At 43.7% G+C, this 18,536-nt stretch overlaps 1 protein-coding gene and 1 long non-coding RNA gene across 5 annotated transcripts in view; one reads left to right on the top strand and one right to left on the bottom strand.

Moving 5' to 3' along the window:
* The window catches only part of LOC137384900 (protein FAM107B-like), a 146,283-nt gene that overhangs the window by 69,286 nt on the left and 58,461 nt on the right, over window positions 1-18,536 (top strand). The gene's annotated exons all lie outside the window — the stretch shown is intronic.
* LOC137384901 (uncharacterized) overlaps window positions 1-18,536 on the bottom strand; it is a 123,165-nt gene that overhangs the window by 78,101 nt on the left and 26,528 nt on the right. The window lies entirely within an intron of this gene.

Raw genomic sequence — 18,536 nt, 5'->3', positions numbered from 1 at the left:
CTTGGCTTGGCTGCTTCCTTGCTGTCAAAGAGCTGATTGTCTATCTAAGCTTAGACGTATCGCATCCTCTATGATACCGGTGGGCTCCCATTGCTTATGGGACCTGGGACAGTGTCCCAGCTTGAGTCAGTGCCTCTGTGAAAAGAAGGGGCAGACTTAGAGGGAGGAGGAGTATATTTTCTGAATGGACATGGTTATTCTGGCTGTTCTCTATCCCCAGCATCTCGCATAATGCCTCTCTAACTAAGAATTATGCAATAAAGCCAGGAGAGAGTTAAGAATCTGAAATGCTTTAAGTGGGTGTGTTGAAAAGTACTTCCCATTTAATTGCCTTCACTGCCAGTGATGTTCACAGCCCATGAAAGAATTTTTAAAAAACTAATCAACGCATTCCCAATTTAGATAATCACTGGTACAAACATCTACTGCAACTTCTGCGATCAGGAACTGACCTGCAGTGTAAAGGTCAGAATAAAAGATTTGTGCAGCTTTAACCAAGGGGAACAGCTTTGAACATACAGCTGGATAAAAATTGTTACATCCTCATTTCAATTCCTTTTAGACCGTCACACTCATGAGAATTAACTAATTCACATTCTGCCGTTTAAGCGAGTCAGTTATTGATTAAATAGTAGACTTAGTGGGTAATTCATTTATAATTTTAAAAAATGGATCTGAAGCCAGACAGATTGGTTTTACTGGATTTATTTTTAATCCATGTCAATGATTCAGTTTAAATTGCTTCAAGACCCAGCAGGATTAACTTTAAACTGTCTCATTTGTGCTACTTACTCAAACAAAGCATCTCCAAGAAGCACTTCTACCTCCCAACCCCCCACCCACTCTCCAAGTTGGATTTCTGCTGCTTGGCATTCATGCAGAATGGTGCATTTCAGATAACTGACCTGTTATTGTGCAGAACCTCCTATATGGAGAGATCAATATTTTCATCTGTGCATTATCTTTAATGATCCCTGTTTATAAATCACAGGCTTATGAAGTTGTTAAAACCAAAGCGCAGAACAAAATAAAAGTAAAAAGGTACTAGGGATTGAGTGTAAACTGGATCAGTTAATGGCAACGTCTTGATGTTGTCAAGTCTTTGAGTTTTTTATTTGGTTGGATGCTGTCAGCAAAAACAAGTGGTTTCAGTGAATCTACTTTTCTGGAATGAGTTATCCCATCAGTCACATGGAGCTCTCCGTGTTGGCCAAAATATCATCAGATAGAAGAGAGAGGGCACTGAGCGAACAGCAGAAGGCCTGAGAGCACAGTGGTGATGAATGGAGCAGTGGAGAAAGAGAGAGTGCATTGAGGTACGTGGATAGCACGTTTCTGAATGTGCTTACCTTGCAGCTTAAGAGAGGGAATGGGTGACTGACAGGCAGTCAGGAGGACCAGGCAGGTAGTGCAGAAGTACCCTGAGTGCATCTCACTCTCCAGCTGCTATTAAGTTCTGAATACCGGTGACAGCAATGGTTTCTTTCGGGGAGTGCAGCCAGAGCCTAGTCCAAGGCACCATAGCTGGCTCAACTGTACAGGGGTGCAGGAGGAAGATTGGGAAAGCAACAGTGATGGGGAATTCTATTGTCTGGGGAACACACTGACATTTCTGGGGCCACAGACATGAATCCAGGGTGGTATGTTGCCTCCTTGGTGCCAGGGTCAAGAATATCACTGAGTGTCTGCAGAGCTCTCTGAGGGGGAGAGTGAACAGTCAGTGCTTGGGTCCATATCAGTGCCAATGACATAGGTAGAAAGAGGCATGAGTTCCTGCAGGCAGATTTAAGGGAGCTAGGAAGCAGACTAGCAAGCAGGACCTCAGAGGTAGTAATCTCTGGATTACTCCTGGGTCCACACTAGTGAGTATAGAAATAGGAAGATAAAGCAGATGAACGCATGCTGGACAGATGGTACAGGAGGGAGGACTTTATATGCCTGGGACATTGGAACTGCTTCTGGGCAAGGTTGGGACCTGTACAGACTGGACAGGTTACACCTCAACAGAGCCAGGACCAATGTCCTTGGGGGTGGGGGAGGTGGTGGTGGATGGTGATATAGTTTGCAAGTGCTGTTGGGGAGGGTTTAAACTAGCTCGGCAGGGGGAAGGGAACCAGATTTAGCTTTAGAAAGGAGAAACAAGGTGCACAAAGGATTGGGAAAGACAGCACGATTAAGGAATAGTAAGGTATTAGATGGGGTGACGGTAAGATGGAAAGCAATAAGGTCCATATTAGGTTTACTGTGCAAGTATGTAAAGGCACAAAGCGTGGTAAATAAGGCTGGTGAACTGCAGACGTAGGTAACCACATGGGAGTACGATGTTTTGGCAATAACTGGGACCTAGCTCAAAAAAGGGCAGGACTGGATGCTAATTATTCCTGGATACAAGGTGTTCAGGAAAGATCGAGAATGAAAGAAAGAGGGGTAGTAGTCTTGATTTAAGGATACTATTATAGTGGCTGGAGAGAGAGGATGCCCGAGAGGGGTCAAGGACAGGTTAGAAATAAAAACAAAGTGCTGGAAATACTCAGCACTTTTCAGATCTTTGTTTTTATTTCAGATTTCCAGCATCTGCAGTATTTTGCTTTTATCTATTTGGTTAGAGTTAAACAATAGAGGTGCCAATACATTACTGAATGTATTCTATAAACCACCAACTAGTGGGAAAGATATAGAGGAGCAAATTTGCAAGGAAATTACAGAGGTGTAAAAAGTGAGTAGTGATAATGGGGGACTTTATTACTGTTCCAGTCTATATTCGGGTAATTAGTGTAAAGATCAATGAGGGGGAAGAGTTTTTAAAGTGTGTTCAGGAGAATGTTCTTGATCAGTCTGTTTCTGGCCCACTGAGGAAGGGAACATTGCTGGATCTGGCTCTCGGGAATGAGATGGGTCAATTGGATCAATAGTCAGTCGGGGAACATTTAGGAGACAGTGATCATCGTATAATAAGGTTCGGTCAGCTATGGAAAAGGGTGAGAAGTTACTAAAGAAAAAATACTTTCCTTGGGCGAGGGCCAATTTCAGTCGGGTGAGAACAGATTTGGCCCAGGTAAATTAACGAGTGGCAGGCAAAACTGTAATGGAACAATCTTCTTCTTCTTCTTTGGCCTCCTTGTCTCGAGAGACAATGGGTAAGCGCCTGGAGGTGGTCAGTGGTTTGTGGAGCAGCGCCTGGAGTGGCTATAAAGGCCAATTCTAGAGTGACAGGCTCTTCCACAGGTGCTGCAGAAAAATTTGCTTGTCGGGGCTGTTACACAATTGGCTCTCCCCTTGCGCCTCTGTCTTTTTTCCTGCCAACTGCTAAGCCTCCAACTCGCCACACTTTAGCCCCACCTTTATGGCTGCCCGCCAGCTCTGGCGAACGCTGGCAACTGACTCCCACGACTTGTGATCAATGTCACAGGACTTCATGTCGCGTTTGCAGACATCTTTAAAGCAGAGACATGGATGGCCGGTGGGTCTGATACCAGTGGCGAGCTCGCTGTACAATGTGTCTTTGGGGATCCTGCCATCTTCCATGCGGCTCACATAGCCAAGCCATCTCAAGCGCCGCTGACTCAGTAGTGTGTATAAGCTGGGGATGTTGGCTGCCTCGAGGACTTCTGTGTTGGATATACGGTCCTGCCACCTGATGCCAAGGATTCTCCGGAGGTAGCGAAGATGGAATGAATTGAGACGTCGCTCATGGCTGACATACGTTGTCCAGGCCTCGCTGCCATAGAGCAAGGTACTGAGGACACAGGCTTGATACACTCGGACTTTTGTGTTCCGTGTCAGTGCGCCATTTTCCCACACTCTCTTGGCCAGTCTGGACATGGCAGTGGAAGCCTTTCCCATGCGCTTGTTGATTTCTGCATCTAGAGACAGGTTACTGGTGATAGTTGAGCCTAGGTAGGTGAACTCTTGAACCACTTCCAGAGCGTGGTCGCCAATATTGATGGATGGAGCATTTCTGACGTCCTGCCCCATGATCGTTTTCTTGAGGCTGATGGTTAGGCCAAATTTATTGCAGGCAGCCGCAAACCTGTCGATGAGACTCTGCAGGCACTCTTCAGTGTGAGATGTGTCCAATAGGCCACCTTTAAAGAGGAGATAGTTTGGGTACAGTTGAGGTGCATTCCCAGGAGGGGGGAAAGATAGGGCAACCAAAGCCAGATCTCAAAAGAGATGGAGCCTAAGATGAAGCCAAAATTCTATAGACTCTGGAGCAGTTCCTACAGATTGGAGGGTAGCAAATGTGACCCCACTATTTAAAAAAGGAGGGAGAGAAAAAACAAGGAATTACAGACCAGTTAGCCTTACATCAATAGTGGGGAAAATGCTAGAGTCTATTATAAAGGATGTGATAGCAGAACACCTGGAAAGCATGAATGGGATTGGACAAAGTCAGCATGGGTTTACGAAAGGGAAGTCATGCTTAACAAATCTACTGGAGTTTTTGAGGATGTAACTAGTAGAATAGATAAGGGAGAACCAGTGGATGTGGTGTATTTGGATTTTCAGAAAGCTTTTGATAACTATCCTCTTATGTGGGACCTTATTAAAGCACATGGGATTGGGGGTAATATACTGGCATGGATTGAGAATTGATTGACAGACAGGAAACAGAGAGTAGGAATAAATGGGTCTTTTTCCGGTTGGCAGGCAGTGACTAGTGGGGTACTGCAGGGATCAGTGCTTGGGCCCCAGCTATTCATAATATATTTTAATGACTTGGGTGAGGAAACTAAATGTAACATTTCCAAGTTTGCAGATGAGACAAAGCTGGGGGGTGGGGGCGGGGGTGGGGGAAGGTGAGCTGTGAGGAGGTTGCAAAGAGGCTCCAATGTGATTTGGACAAGTAGGGTGAATGGGCAAATGCAAGGCAGATGCAGTATAATGTGGATAAATGTGAGGTTATCCACTTTGGTTGTAAAAACAGAAAGGCAGATTATTATCTGAATGGTGATAGATTGGGAAAGGGGGAGGTGCTGCGAGATCTGGGTGTCCTTGTACACCAGTCGCTGAAAGCAAGCATTCAGGTGCAGCAAGCAATTAGGAAGGTGAATGGTACGTTGGCCTTCATTGCAAGAGGATTTGAGTACATGAGCAAGGATGTCTTACTGCAATTATACAGGGCCTTGGTGAGACTACATCTGGAATATTGTGTGCAGTTTTGGTCTCCTTTATCTGAGGAAGGATGTTCTTGCCATGGAGGGAGTGCAATGAAGATTTACTAGGCTGATTCCTGGGATGGCAGGATTGACGTATGAGGGGGGATTGGGTCGACTAGGCCTATATTCACTAGAGTTTAGAAGAATGAGAGGGGATAGAAACCTATAAAATTCGTACAAGACTAGATGCAGGGAGGATGTTCCCGATGGCTGGAGAGTCCAGAACCAGGGGTCACAATCTCAGGATATGGGGTATGCCATTTAGAACCAAGATGAGGAGAAATTTCTTCACTCAGAGGGTGGTGAACCTGTGGAATTCTCTACCGCAGAAGGCAATGGAGGCCAAGTCATTAAATATATTCAAGAAGGAGATAGATATATTTCTTAATACCAAAGGGATCAAGGGATATGGGGGGGAAAAAGCGGGAACAGGGTACTGAATTAGACGATCAGCCATGATCTTTTTTGAATGGCGGAGCAGGTCCGAAGGGCCGAATGCCCTAGTCCTGCTCCTATTTTCTATGTTTCTATGAAGCAGAAAAAGGGTGTGTGTGACAGATGTCAGGCTGATAATACCAGTAAGAACCAGTCTGAATATAGAAAGTGGGAAAGGAAAAAGGAAATAAGAGGCAAAGAGAGAGTATGAGAAAAGACTGGCAGCTAACAAACGGGAATCCAAAAGTCTTCTAGAAGTATTTAAATAGTAAAAGAGTAGTAAAAGGAGGGTTGGGGCAGATTAGGGACCAAAAAGGGGATCTACACAGGGAGGCAGAGGGCATGGCTGAGTTATTAAATGAACATTTTACGTCTCTCTTTACCAAGGAAGAAGACGTTGCCAAAGTCATAGTGAAAGAGGTGTTCAGATGCTGAATGGGCTAAAAATTGATGAGAAGAATTAGAAAGACTGGCTGTATATAAAACCAATAAGTCACCAGGACCGGATGAGATGAATCTGAGGATACTGAGGGAAGTAAGGGTGGAAATTGCAGAGGCGCTGGCCAGAATCTTCCAAATCTCCTTCGATGCAGAGATGGTGCCAGAGAATTGCAAATGTTACACCCTTATTCAAAAAAACGGTATAAGAATAAGCCCAGCAACTACAGACCAGTCAGTTTAACCTTGGTGTTAGGAAAGCTTTTAGAAACAATAATCCAGGACAAAAGTAGCAGTCACTTGAACAAGTGTGGATTAATTAAGGAAAGCCAGCGTGGATTTTTAAAAGGCAAAGTGTGTTTAACTGTCTTGATTGAGTTTTTTGATGAGGTAACAGAGAGGTTTGATGAGGGTAATGCAGTTAATGTAGTGTACATGGACTTCCAAATGGCATTCTAGATCCTAACCATTCATTGTGTAAAGAAGTATACTCATGTTACCATTGTTTTTTTTGCCATTCACCTTATATTGGTGTCCTCTGGTTCTTGATTCTTCTGCCAATGGGAACAGTTTCTCTGTATCTAGTCTGTCCAGACACTCCATGATTTTGAACACCTCTATCAAATCTGAATGCACTGCCTGAGATTGTGCTGGTGGCAGATTTAATTGTGGCCTTCAAAAGGGAATCGGGTGTGCACCTGAAGATGCAAAAAATAAAATGCAGGGCTAGAGGGAAACAGCTGGGGAGTGGGCTAGGTGAGTTGCTTTTGCAGAGAGCCAGTGCGGACATGATGGGCCAAATGACCACCTATACCATGGGCGGCACAGTGGTGCAGTGGTTAGCACCCCAGCCTCACAGCTCCAGCGACCCGGGTTCAATTCTGGGTACTGCCTGTGTGGAGTTTGCAAGTTCTCCCTGTGTCTGCGTGGGTTTCCTCCGGGTGCTCCGGTTTCCTCCCACAAGCCAAAAGACTTGCAGGTTGGTAGGTAAATTGGTCATTATAAATTGCCCCTAATATAGGTAGGTGGTAGGGAAATATAGGGACAGGTGGGGATGTGGTTGAAATATGGGATTAATGTAGGATTAGTATAAATGGGTGGTTGATGGTCGGCACAGACTCGGTGGGCCGAAGGGCCTGTTTCAGTGCTGTATCTCTAAACTAAAAACTAAACCATTCTATGATTCTAGGTCAATCTCTCCTCATGGCACAACCAGATCATCCTTCAATATCCTGGTTCTTGATTGGCATCAATTAGGGACCAATTTTTAAAAGATGTAGTTCCCAGCTGTAGATTGCACAGGATTTTTTTGGGAAGCCACAGTATAGGATGCATGGTGTCTCTCTATGACTGATTGGCCTGAACTGAATTGGATAGGGGGAGGCAGTGGTGTAGTGGTAATGTCACTGGGCTAGTAATCCAGAGGCCCTGGCTAATGTTCTGGGGACATGGGTTTGAATCCAGGTGGTGAAATTTGAATTCAATTAATAAAAAAAAATGTAAAAGCTAGTCTAATGGTGACCATGAAACCATTGTCGATTATTGCAAAAACCCAACTGGTTCATTATTGCCCATTAGGGAAGTAAATCTGCCATCCTTACCTGGTCTGGCCTACATGTGACTCTACACCCACAGCAATGTGGTTGACTCTTAAAAAGCCCTCTTAAATGGCTGAGCAAGTCACTTATTTCAAGTGCAATTAGGGATGGGCAATAAATGTTGGCCTAGCTAGCGATGCCCACATTCCACGAACGAATAATAAAAAAATAATAATCGGGAAGTGAACCTGGAGAATTATTGTCCTCGAGTAGTCAGACATAATCTTCCATTCTTGCTTGGCGAGGAAAGCTAACCCTGTTTTATATTCATTACTTGAAAAAATGCGCTTTTGCAGACACTCCGCGTTCCACTTCTAATTTATAAACTGTGCTTTGTCATTAAATGCTTTCAGCAGCAATAGTACTCAAGTAATTTGAGCTGCTGGCAATTAAATAAAACCGAGGAGGATAAGAGTAGACAACAACAAGTAACATTTATATAGCGCCTTTTATCGTAATAAAACGTTCTTCACAGGAGCATTATAAAACAATATATAACACCAAGCCACAAAAGGAGTTATTAAGTCAGATGACCAAAAACTTGGTCAAAGAGTAAGGATTTAACCAGTGAATATGAGGGAATGGTCCCCAGCGTGGTGCGGTGAGGGAATTTAGGTGACCATTTTGGAGCTGGGATGGGGAGCTCTGAGGGCTCCTAGTGAGCACTCCCTTCCTCCTGACCCAGAAGGATGCCACGCAAGAATAACATTTTGTTTTTAACTGTCCTCTTCTGGATGCTCCAGAGACTTATGCCATGGTAGAGATGTGAGGATTGACCCAGCCCATAAGTGAAAGTGGTGTTATCAGCAGGCCATGACTTTTCCCATGTAAAGTAGGCCCTCACCTGCATGGGCCTACAGGTTCCTGTGCCTATCCTAGAAACATATGAACAGGAGGAGTCCAATTCGCCCCTCCAGTCTGACCCGCCATTCAGTGAGATCATGGCTGATCTGCGGCCTAACACCGTGTACCTGCTTTTGCCCCATATCCCTTAATACCATTGGATAATAAAAATTGATTAATCTCAGATTTAAAATTAACAATTGATCCAGCATCAGTTTCCATTTGTGGGAGAGTTCCAAACTTCTACCACCCTTTGCGTGTAGAGGTGTTTCCTGATTTTACCCTGGAAGGTCTGGCTCTAAGTTTTTGACTCTGCCTCCTAGTCCTAGACTCCCCAACCAGCGAAAATAGTTTCTCTCTCTCTGTGTCTATCTCTCTCTCTCTCTACCCTATATCTGTTCAACTTAATATCTTGTAAACTTTGACCAAATCACCCCTTAACCTTCTAAATTCCAGGGAATGCAAGCCTAGTTTGTGTAATCTCTTCTTGAAATTTAACCTTTGGAGTCCAAGTCTTATTCTAGTAAACCTATGCTGCACTTTGAGGTAATTTAAGATGGCGGGGTATAAGACTGCATCGGGAACATGGTACATTCCTTCCCCTCTCTTTCCCCCCCCCCCCCCCCCCCCCGCCATTGTAATCCTACCCCGTCCGCACCATTCTCTGATCACTGGGAAAGGAACAGTTAACTCGGAGTGGCTCCATTTCCCAGACTTTGCAGTGTTCCTTGCATGTGTTCATTCTCCTCACACTGATTGTTAAGGATAGAGTTTCCCCATGTTTTTAGATGGTGGCTGCCACACTACAACAGTGCTCTCCATCTTGGAGAAAGGAGAAACTGTCCTGTTCAGCTTGTATGAGCTCGCTGCCCGTTGGCTGTACACACTAAACACATTGACAGCACTCAAAGGAATGCTCCCAGGAGAAAATCGTCAGTATGGTGTCAATCAGGTGCTGAGGAGGCAGAATCAATAAAGAAAGTAGAACAAGAGGAACATTTCCAAATTCGTATACATTATACAACATTATATGTTATATTCTGAAAATTCATATTTGTGTTTTTCAAGCTTAAGCACTAAAAGTACATATGGAGTTAAATCTCCTATTTCTTTGGGCCATTCATCTTGGCTGCAGTCACAGAGCAGGTGCCTTGAACCTTTTTTGTCCCTTTTTAATGAGTGAGCTTTGTAAAATTAAGAGGTTTCACAGCTGCTCATCTCGGAGATGAGAAGGAGGCGGCCTTATCCCATGAGATGAAGCCAATGTGTGACAGTGCCTCATAGGAAACTGTTTCGAACTAGCAAGTCGGCAGGTCAAAGCACCACAATACACAGGCAGATGCTTTGTCCATTTTGTGCCTGGTCTCGCAGGGGGTGCAGGTGGTGCTGGGGGAGATGGAATATTTCCTGCATTTGATTCAAAATTAACTTGGGTTTTGTTGATGTGGTTAGGAAGAGTGCATTATAAACCTGAACCAAACAAATAACATTGACAGATGTCGGTCTTGCCTGTAATTTATGTTCCAAATATTTGTCTTGAGGTTTGTCTCTAAAGGATCCACTGCTTTTTGAACTTCATTCAAACAACTGAACATAGCAACACAATATTTTGCCTTCATAACAGGCACTGCACTTCAAAATAAATCAATTTGTGAACTGCTTGGAATCATTTCAATTACTCAATAAGTGCATTAAATAAAGGCATTATTTATCCAACATGTTCTATAATATGGAAATGTTGATTCTTTAGTTGTACATTTAAAAATTTTATATTTGCAATCTTAAAATTTAACACTGGGTTTTCTCAATCCAGAATTTAGCCAGGGCATTCAAAAAATCATTACATAGATGAGGAATGTGTAGGCAGCAAGTTTTAATTTGAGTGTGTACTCGGTTGGTGAGCAAGGAGTCTGCTCCGTCTGTCCAATGTTGCCATTAGGATGCCCAATCAGTTTTGTGGCCGGTCCTCATCAAGGGTGAATCGACAAGCTGCCGGTGCTAATTATTTGGGAGGAAACTTTCAACCTGACTCTGGTGAAGTGAACGTTTGTTTTCCTTGTGTGTTGGAGCATGTTACAATCCATCTTTCTCCCGATACTTTTAACTGGTGTTGACAGTAAAACAAAGAAGATTGCTTGAGTCTCCTTTGAACTGTACCTTATACATTTAAGCAGGGCATGTATATGATAGCTTGAGATTAGACTAACAATTATCCTTTAGTATTCTGTACCAAAGGCCACATGGGATGGCCAGCTCTGGTCAACTCTGATGGGTGGCAAATGCAATTCTGTCCGATTTATACTCTGGCTAAAACTAATAGTTAGGATTTATTTGCAAATAAGATAATTACGTAAAAGCAGAAATACATTTAGTAAAACGCCATTAGAATTAGCCTGCAAATTTAATACATGCATATTCAGAATGTATTTTTTATACAGTCTGCTAATTGAAAGGAAACAGATTTTTGTAGACTTCCCAATATGATGTTTGATCATTCAAATGCTCACCTGGCCAGCCTCCCTAGTCCTACATTCTACAAATGTGAGGTCATTCCAAACTCTGCTGCCCGTGTCCTAACGCATGCCAGTTAGCCTCACTGACCTACAGTGCCTCCCAGTTAAGCTATGCCTCAATTCCCTCCATGGTCTCAACCCTCCCTATCTCTGTAATCTCCTCCAGCCCCGACACCCCTCCCTATCTCTGTAATCTCCTCCAGCCCCGACACCCCTCCCTATCTCTGTAATCTCCTCCAGCTTTATAGACCCCCCACCCCCCGCAGATGTCTGCTCTGTGCAAATTCTGGCCTCTTGAGTATTCCTGATAATAAGCACACCAACATTGGCGGCCAAGCCTTCATCTGCCATGGCCCTGATCTCTGGAATTCCCTCCCTAAACCTCTTGGCCTCTCTACCCCTCTGTCACCTGCTTTAAGGTGCTCCTTAAACCTATTTCTTTTGACTAAGTTTATGGCCATCGGGCCTAATATCTCCCTATGTGGCTCGATGTCAAATTTTGGTTTGATAATTGCTCCTATGAAGCACCCTGGGACATTTTGTTACATTTAAAGGTGCTATATAAATGCAAGTTATTGTTGTATGGTAGGCAATCAGATTCCTATGTTATCCCACAGATTAAGGCCTGGATCGTGGGCAGGTAGGCTGGTACATTGCTCAGAATCATGATCCATCATATCTCAATTTACTGCTCCCAATGTACTGTGGCAGCCAAAACATAAGCCCATTCATGGATAGGAATATTGAAATTAAATGCAAACTAGGGAACTACATCCTCCAATGTCTTTTCCTACATTTGCATCACTACTACACTAGATTCACAGGATGCTTATTAATCCCAGGCCTGAGTGTTTCAAAGGCACCAAAGCTCCCGTCTCCTAAGATAGGATAGAGAACTGGTTGGCAGACAGGAAACAAAGAGGAGGAATAAATGGGTCTTTTCCGAGTGGCAGGCAGTGACTAGTGGGGTACTGCACAGATCAGTGCTAGGACCCCAGCTATTCACAATATATATTAATGATATAGATGAGGGAATTAAATGTAATATATCCAAGTTTGCAGACGACACAAAGCTGAGTGGGAATGTGAGCTGTGAGGAGGATGCAGAGAAGCTCCAGTGTGATTTGGACATGTTGAGTGAGTGGGCAAATACATGGCAGATGCAGTATAATGTGGATAAATGTGAGGTTATCCACTTTGGTGGCAAAAACAGAAAGGCAGATTATTATCTGAACAGTGATAGTTTGGGAAAGGGGGAGGTGCAGCGAGACCTGGGTGTCCTTGTGCACCAGCCGCTGAAAGTAAGCATGCAGGTGCAGCAGGCAGTTAAGAAGGAAAATGGTATGTTGGCCTTCATAGTGAGGGGTTTCGAGTACAGGAGCAAGGATGCCTTGCTGCAATTATACAAGGCCTTGGTGAGACCACATCTGGAATATTGTGTGCAGTTTTGATCTCCTTATCTGAGGAAGGATGTTCTTGCTATGGAAGGAGTGCAGCAAAGGTTCACCAGATTGATTCCTGGGATGGCAGGACTGACAAATGAAGAGAGATTGAGTCGATTAGGCTTGAATTCACTAGAGTTTAGAAGAATGAGAGGGGATCTCCAAAAAACCTACAAAATCTTAACGGGACTGGATGGACTTGATGCAGGAAGGATGTTCGCGATGGCAGGGAGTCCAGGACCAGGGGTCACAGTCTAAGGATAAGGGGTAAGCCATTTAGGTCTGAGATGAGGAGGGATTTCTTCACCCAGAGAGTGGTGAACCTGTGGAATTCTCTACCACGGAAAGCAGTTGAGGCCAAATCATTAAATATATTCAAGAAAGAGTTAGATATAGTTCTCCGGGCTAATGGGATCAAGGGATCCAGGGAGAAAGCGGGAACAGGGTACTGAGTTAGGAAGATCAGCCATGATCGTATTGAATGGCGTTGCAGGCTGGAAGGGCTGAATGGCCTGCTCCTGCTCCTATTTTTTCTAAGGAATGTATGGAATGAGGTTTGAACCCTCACCCTCCTGACTGCAAGGTGGGAATGCTACCACTATGCCAAAGGCTTACTCCTCAGCACAGTGAAACTGGTCTTGAAGAACAGCAATTTATAATTGGATCTGATCATTGCAGAGGTGAGTATACAGCCCATAGTATACCAGAGAGTTGGACATATCTATAGTCCCATTGAAATTGAAGGCAATTCATTTGACAGATATTTGGGTCAGAGTGTTATCTTGCTATTCCGTCTTGCAGCTGTCTGTATTGTTAATCACTGAGGTGCATTTTCAGTGTGAAGCTTACTCCTAGTTGATCATATTGGCTGGCAGTGTAATTTTCTGATTGCTTTGAACCTTCCTTAGCAATCAGAGGGGAACTGGTGACCAGAAATAAAGTTATAAACTGTACTTTTCAAACTTCTGTATGTGCATTTCTGTCATACTCTGGTGCTGTGGAATCCACTGTACATTACAAAGGAAGCAGATTCCACAACACCTGGAACTCCACAGTGCAACAGAATCAATTGTTCCAGAAATGGTTCTGTACTATAAATGCAAACAAAAAGCTCTTGTCAAGACAAGGCCAGATACTAATTAATATGCTTTATTTCACAACACATGAACATATGAAGCAAAGTCACAATTGGGCTCATTGAGTCAAGGTTTTTGTTTATTAATAGAAAAATATTGAAGGTGTTAAACTTCACCACATAAATAGGTTGTTGTGCTTGACTTAAAATATTTCCTAACTATCCTACCGTCTCCTCATTACTTTTCCTTTCTACCATTTGCTGACCTTGTCTGACTACCTGTCTGTGTGTTTCTATCATCCCAACCTGAGGGAACCAGAGATGTGCCAACATTGTGGATATCCGGTGTTTATTGATTGATGGGACAAGCCAACAATTTGCCTATTATTTCCATGCTATAGGGAACCAACAAGATTTAACCTTAACACATTAACCTTAACACATTAACCTTAACACATTAACCTTAACACATTAACCTTAACACATTAACCTTAACACATTAACCTTAACACATTAACCTTAACACATTAACCTTAACACATTAACCTTAACACATTAACCTTTTAACCAGCTATGGCTTGGACCCTTTTTAACTAGTGTGATTACACTTTGTTTTTCAGCTCAACTTTTAAAAGTAACTTTTCTTCGTTCAAACCCTTTCTGTGGAAAAATGGGCAAAAAATCCCAAAATGTGACCAGTCACAAATTATTGAAGTATATGTTTTAAGAAGAAGTGTAGCCGCATGGACAGAGCATTGACTGACCAGACATGATCTCAACATATGCTGAAGACTCAAAGATAGAAGGTTTAGCAAAATACATCAGGAACATGTAGACAGGATATGGAATGGGCAGGCATGTAGCAGATACAATATAATGTGAATACGTGCAAGGTAATACATTTTGGGAAGAAAGGATGCAAGAAATGGGAGTATGGTCAGTGGAAAGACAAGGATCTGGATGAGCTGAGGACTGACAGTCCAAGCGGACGTGGATGAAAGATTTCAAAAATGTCCGATAGAGTTTTTGTTTCTTTTAAGACTACAAGGATAATGAAGGAATATTGAAAAAAAAGTACAAGTTAGGCCAGAGTTAGGCTTCTGGCTGCAATTTTGGGCAAGGAGAGCATGCAACATAGATTCACCAGGATGATCCCAGGACTGGGAAACGAGTTATGAGCAGTGGCGTGAGCTACTGACCATTTCCAAGGGAGACCGCAACAGCTAGAGGAGATTCAACAGAGCGTTGTAAAATTATTTGAGTTTTGACAGAGTGACTAGAGAAAGATTATATCATCTTCTGTTTTGGTGACGAGGTGTTACCAATTTAAAATTCTGACAGAGCGATTAGAGATGTTAGGAGAAATTTCTTTTATGCAAAGGATTTTTTGGGCATGGGTTGAGGGAAAGACCATTGCATCTTTTAGGGAAAAATGTTGGAAGGAGAGGAAGATGCAGAGTGAAGGGCAATAGCAAAGAGTTGGCACAGATATAATGGGCTGAAGGGCCTCCTTCAGAGCTGTAAACTTATATGGTTCTATGATATGCACAATACATTTCTGCAACACACTCTCGGGAGGCCTCCACTTTTTACAATTTATATCAATGACTTGGACAAAGGACCGAAGGTATGGTCGCTAACTTTATGATGACAAAAATATAGGCAGGAAAGTAACTTGTGAAGAGGCTACACAGGAATATAAATAGCTAAAGTGACTGGGCAAAGATCTGGCAAATGGAGTATAATGTGGGACACCTTTTGAAAATAACTGTTTTCCTTTGGGTCGCCCTTTCATTTTCATGAATAGCAAAAATAATTTGCCACAAAAAAGTTGCACAGTTGAAAAGTTACAACTGTGTCTTCACATGGTGAGAAAGTATCCTCTGAAATGAGAATTGCATTTTAGTGCAGTGTTTAAAGAAACATTAAATTGTTTCCTGTTTGTGTATTCAAAAGAGGGTTGTAATCCAATTCATTTTGTTTATCCACACATCATAAAATCTCTCCCCTGCTCTGCAACAACAGCAACCTCTATTTATATAACACCTTTAAAGTAATAAAACATTCCAAGGTGCTTCTCAGGAGCATTATAAAACAAAATTTTGACACCAAGCCACATGAGGAGATATTGAGGCAGATGACCAAAAGCTTGATCAAAGCAATAACATTTAAGGAGCATAAAAGGAGGAAAGAAAGGCGGAGTAATTTAGGGAGGAAATTCCAGGGCTTGGGGCCTAGGCAGCTGTAAGTATGGCTGTCAATGATAGACAAAGAACAGTACAGCACAGGAACAGGCCATTCGGCCCTCCAAGCCTGCGCTGATCTTGATGCCTCTCTGAACTAAAACCTTCTGCACTTCCAGGGACCGTATCCCTCTATTCCCATCCTATTCATGTATTTGTCAAGATGCCTCTTAAACATCGCTATCGTACCTGCTTCCACCACCTCCCCCCGCAGCAAGTTCCAGGCACTCACCACCCTCTGTGTAAAAAAAAAACTTGCCTTGCACATCCCCTCTAATTGATGGAGCAATTAAAATCAGGGAAACTCAAGAGGCCAGAATTAGAGGAGTGTAGATATCTTGGCAGGTTCTAGAAGATGACCAGGATAAGGAGGGGGTGAGGCCTTGGAGTATTTTGAAAACCAGGATGAGAATTTTTAAATCAAGTTGCTTGGGAGGCAATTTGGGTCAGTGAGCACAGGAGCGATGGATAAATGCGATTTGATGCAAGTAAGGACAAGATGCAAGCAGACTTGTGGATGAGCTCAAATATAAGGGGCGGGGGATGGAAAATGGGAGGACGGCCAGTAGTGTGATGGCATAGTCAAGTCTGGAGGTTACAAAGACATGGATGAGGGTTTCAGCAGCAGATGAGCTGAGGCAGAGGCGATGATATTATGGAGGTGGAAATCATGGCCTCAGTGAATGAAATAAGCCCGTTTGGGAAGACGCAATTTATTTACATGTAAAAGCATGCTGTACTGTTAGTTATGTTAATGTCGTCGTTTATCCACCAAACACAAAGTTGGTTGGAAAGATGTAACGAGTGGTGTGCTGCAGGGATCTGTGCTGGGGCCTCCACTTTTTACAATTTATATAAATGACTTAGATGAAGGGACTGAAGGTATGGTTGCTAAATTTCTGATGACACAAATATAGGCAGGCAAGTAAGTTGTGAAGAGGACTTAAGGAGGCTACACAGGAATATAGATGGGTAAAGTGACTGGGCAAAGATCTGGCAAATGGAGTATAATGTGGGAAAATGTGAAATTGTCCATTTTGGCAGGAAGAATTGAAAAGAAGCATAATATCTAAATGGTGAGAGATTGCAGAGCTCTGAGGTGCAGAGGGATCTGGGTGTCCTAGTGCATGAATTGCAAAAGGTTAGTATGCAGGTACAGCAAGTAATTAGGAAAGCTAATAGAATGTTATCGTTTATTGCGAGTGGAATTGAATACAAAAGTAGGGAGGTTATGCTTCAGCTATACAGGGCATTGGTGCGACCACATCTGGAATACTGTGTACAGTACTGGTCTCCTTATTTAAGGAACGATCTAAAATGCATTGGAAGCAATTCAGAGAAGGTTTACTAGACTAATACCTGAAATGGGCAGGTTGTCTTATGAGGAAAGATTGGACAGGCTAGGCTTGTATCTGCTGGAGTTTAGAAGAGTAAGAGGCGACTTAATTGAAACATATAAAATCCTGAGGAATTTGACAGGGTGGATGTGGAAAGGATGTTTCCCCTTGTGGGAGAATCTAGAACAGGGGTCACTGTTTTAAAATAAGGGATTGCCCATTTAAGACTGAGATGAGGAGAAATATTTTCTCTCAGGTTCGTGAGTCTTTGGAAATCTCTTCCTCAAAAGGCAGTGGAAGCAGAGTCTTTGAATATTTTTAAGGCAGAGGGAGAGAGATTCTTGATAAGCAAGGGGGTGAAAGGTTATTGGGGGGAGGCAGGAATGTGGAGGGGAGGCTACAATCAGATCAGCCATGATCTTGTTGAATAGTGTAGCAGGCTCGAGGGGCCGAGTGGCCTACTCTTGCTCCTAATTCATATGTTTGTAAAGACTGGAAACCAAATTAGATTCAAATTCCAAGTCCATGGCAACTCGATGTTAATTCAGCTCCAGCAAGCTTCATAGGAGTCTCATCAAATCAAATAAAATAAAGGCGATAATGGGCTGAATTACATGGATCTCCTAAGGATAGGAGTGGAGGTTGGGGGGGGAGGGGCCTGTTGCCTTCCCTACGCCTTGGAATTTAGTCGGGGTGGGGGAAGGCCGAGAACAGCCTATCCATCCAGAGGCCAATTGAGGCCCTTAAATGGCCAATTATTGGCCACTGAAGGGCCTCCTCTCGCCTCCTCTGGTATTTTACGAAGGGTGGGGGTGCCTCCCACCACTGTAGGCCCCAGCGACCCAGCCACACTTACCTGGGGCCTGGGGCTCCAGTGCTGAGTCTGGTCCCGGTCCTCGTATCCCAGCAGTGGCCATTTCTCCCAGTGGCACTGCTGAGCTGCCGGCCCTCTGGCTGACAGCTCTTGGAGAGGCGGATCCTCATCTTTAAAGGGATGGGGACCTCAGCACTAGGCAGGTTCCGCCACAAAGTGCCACGTGTGAAGCTGCCGAGTGACGCTGTGAGTTGTTGTTTTTGACGTTGGCGCCTGTTGCCAAGCTGCTGTAGCAACTGGTCACCGTGGCATTGCACACCAGTCCACAGGATGTGTCGCCATTTCCCTCTTTCGCCAGCTAGTGACTCCCAGGTTTGATATTTGACATTTAGGGCCTCCATGTCATGCTTGCAAGCGTCCTTGAAGCAGAGCTTTGGGTGCCCCGCTGGTCGTCTGGCCCCGGCTACCTCACCACACAGAAGATCCTTGGGTATGTGACTGTCTTTCATCCTGCGGATGCCTTTTATGGCATGCCCTGAATAAGAATGTTTTTAATGGCTCCCAAAATGGGAATCATGCAAGAAAAATTGTAAAGGAGAGAGCAGGTAACGATGATATGATTGATGCCTGCCTGTATGT

The sequence above is a fragment of the Heterodontus francisci genome, chromosome 27, assembly GCF_036365525.1.
Source record: "Heterodontus francisci isolate sHetFra1 chromosome 27, sHetFra1.hap1, whole genome shotgun sequence".
Classification (NCBI taxonomy): Eukaryota; Metazoa; Chordata; class Chondrichthyes; order Heterodontiformes; family Heterodontidae; genus Heterodontus; species Heterodontus francisci.
Note: the sequence above shows the minus strand (reverse complement) of the source record. Positions and strands in the feature narration are given on the sequence as shown.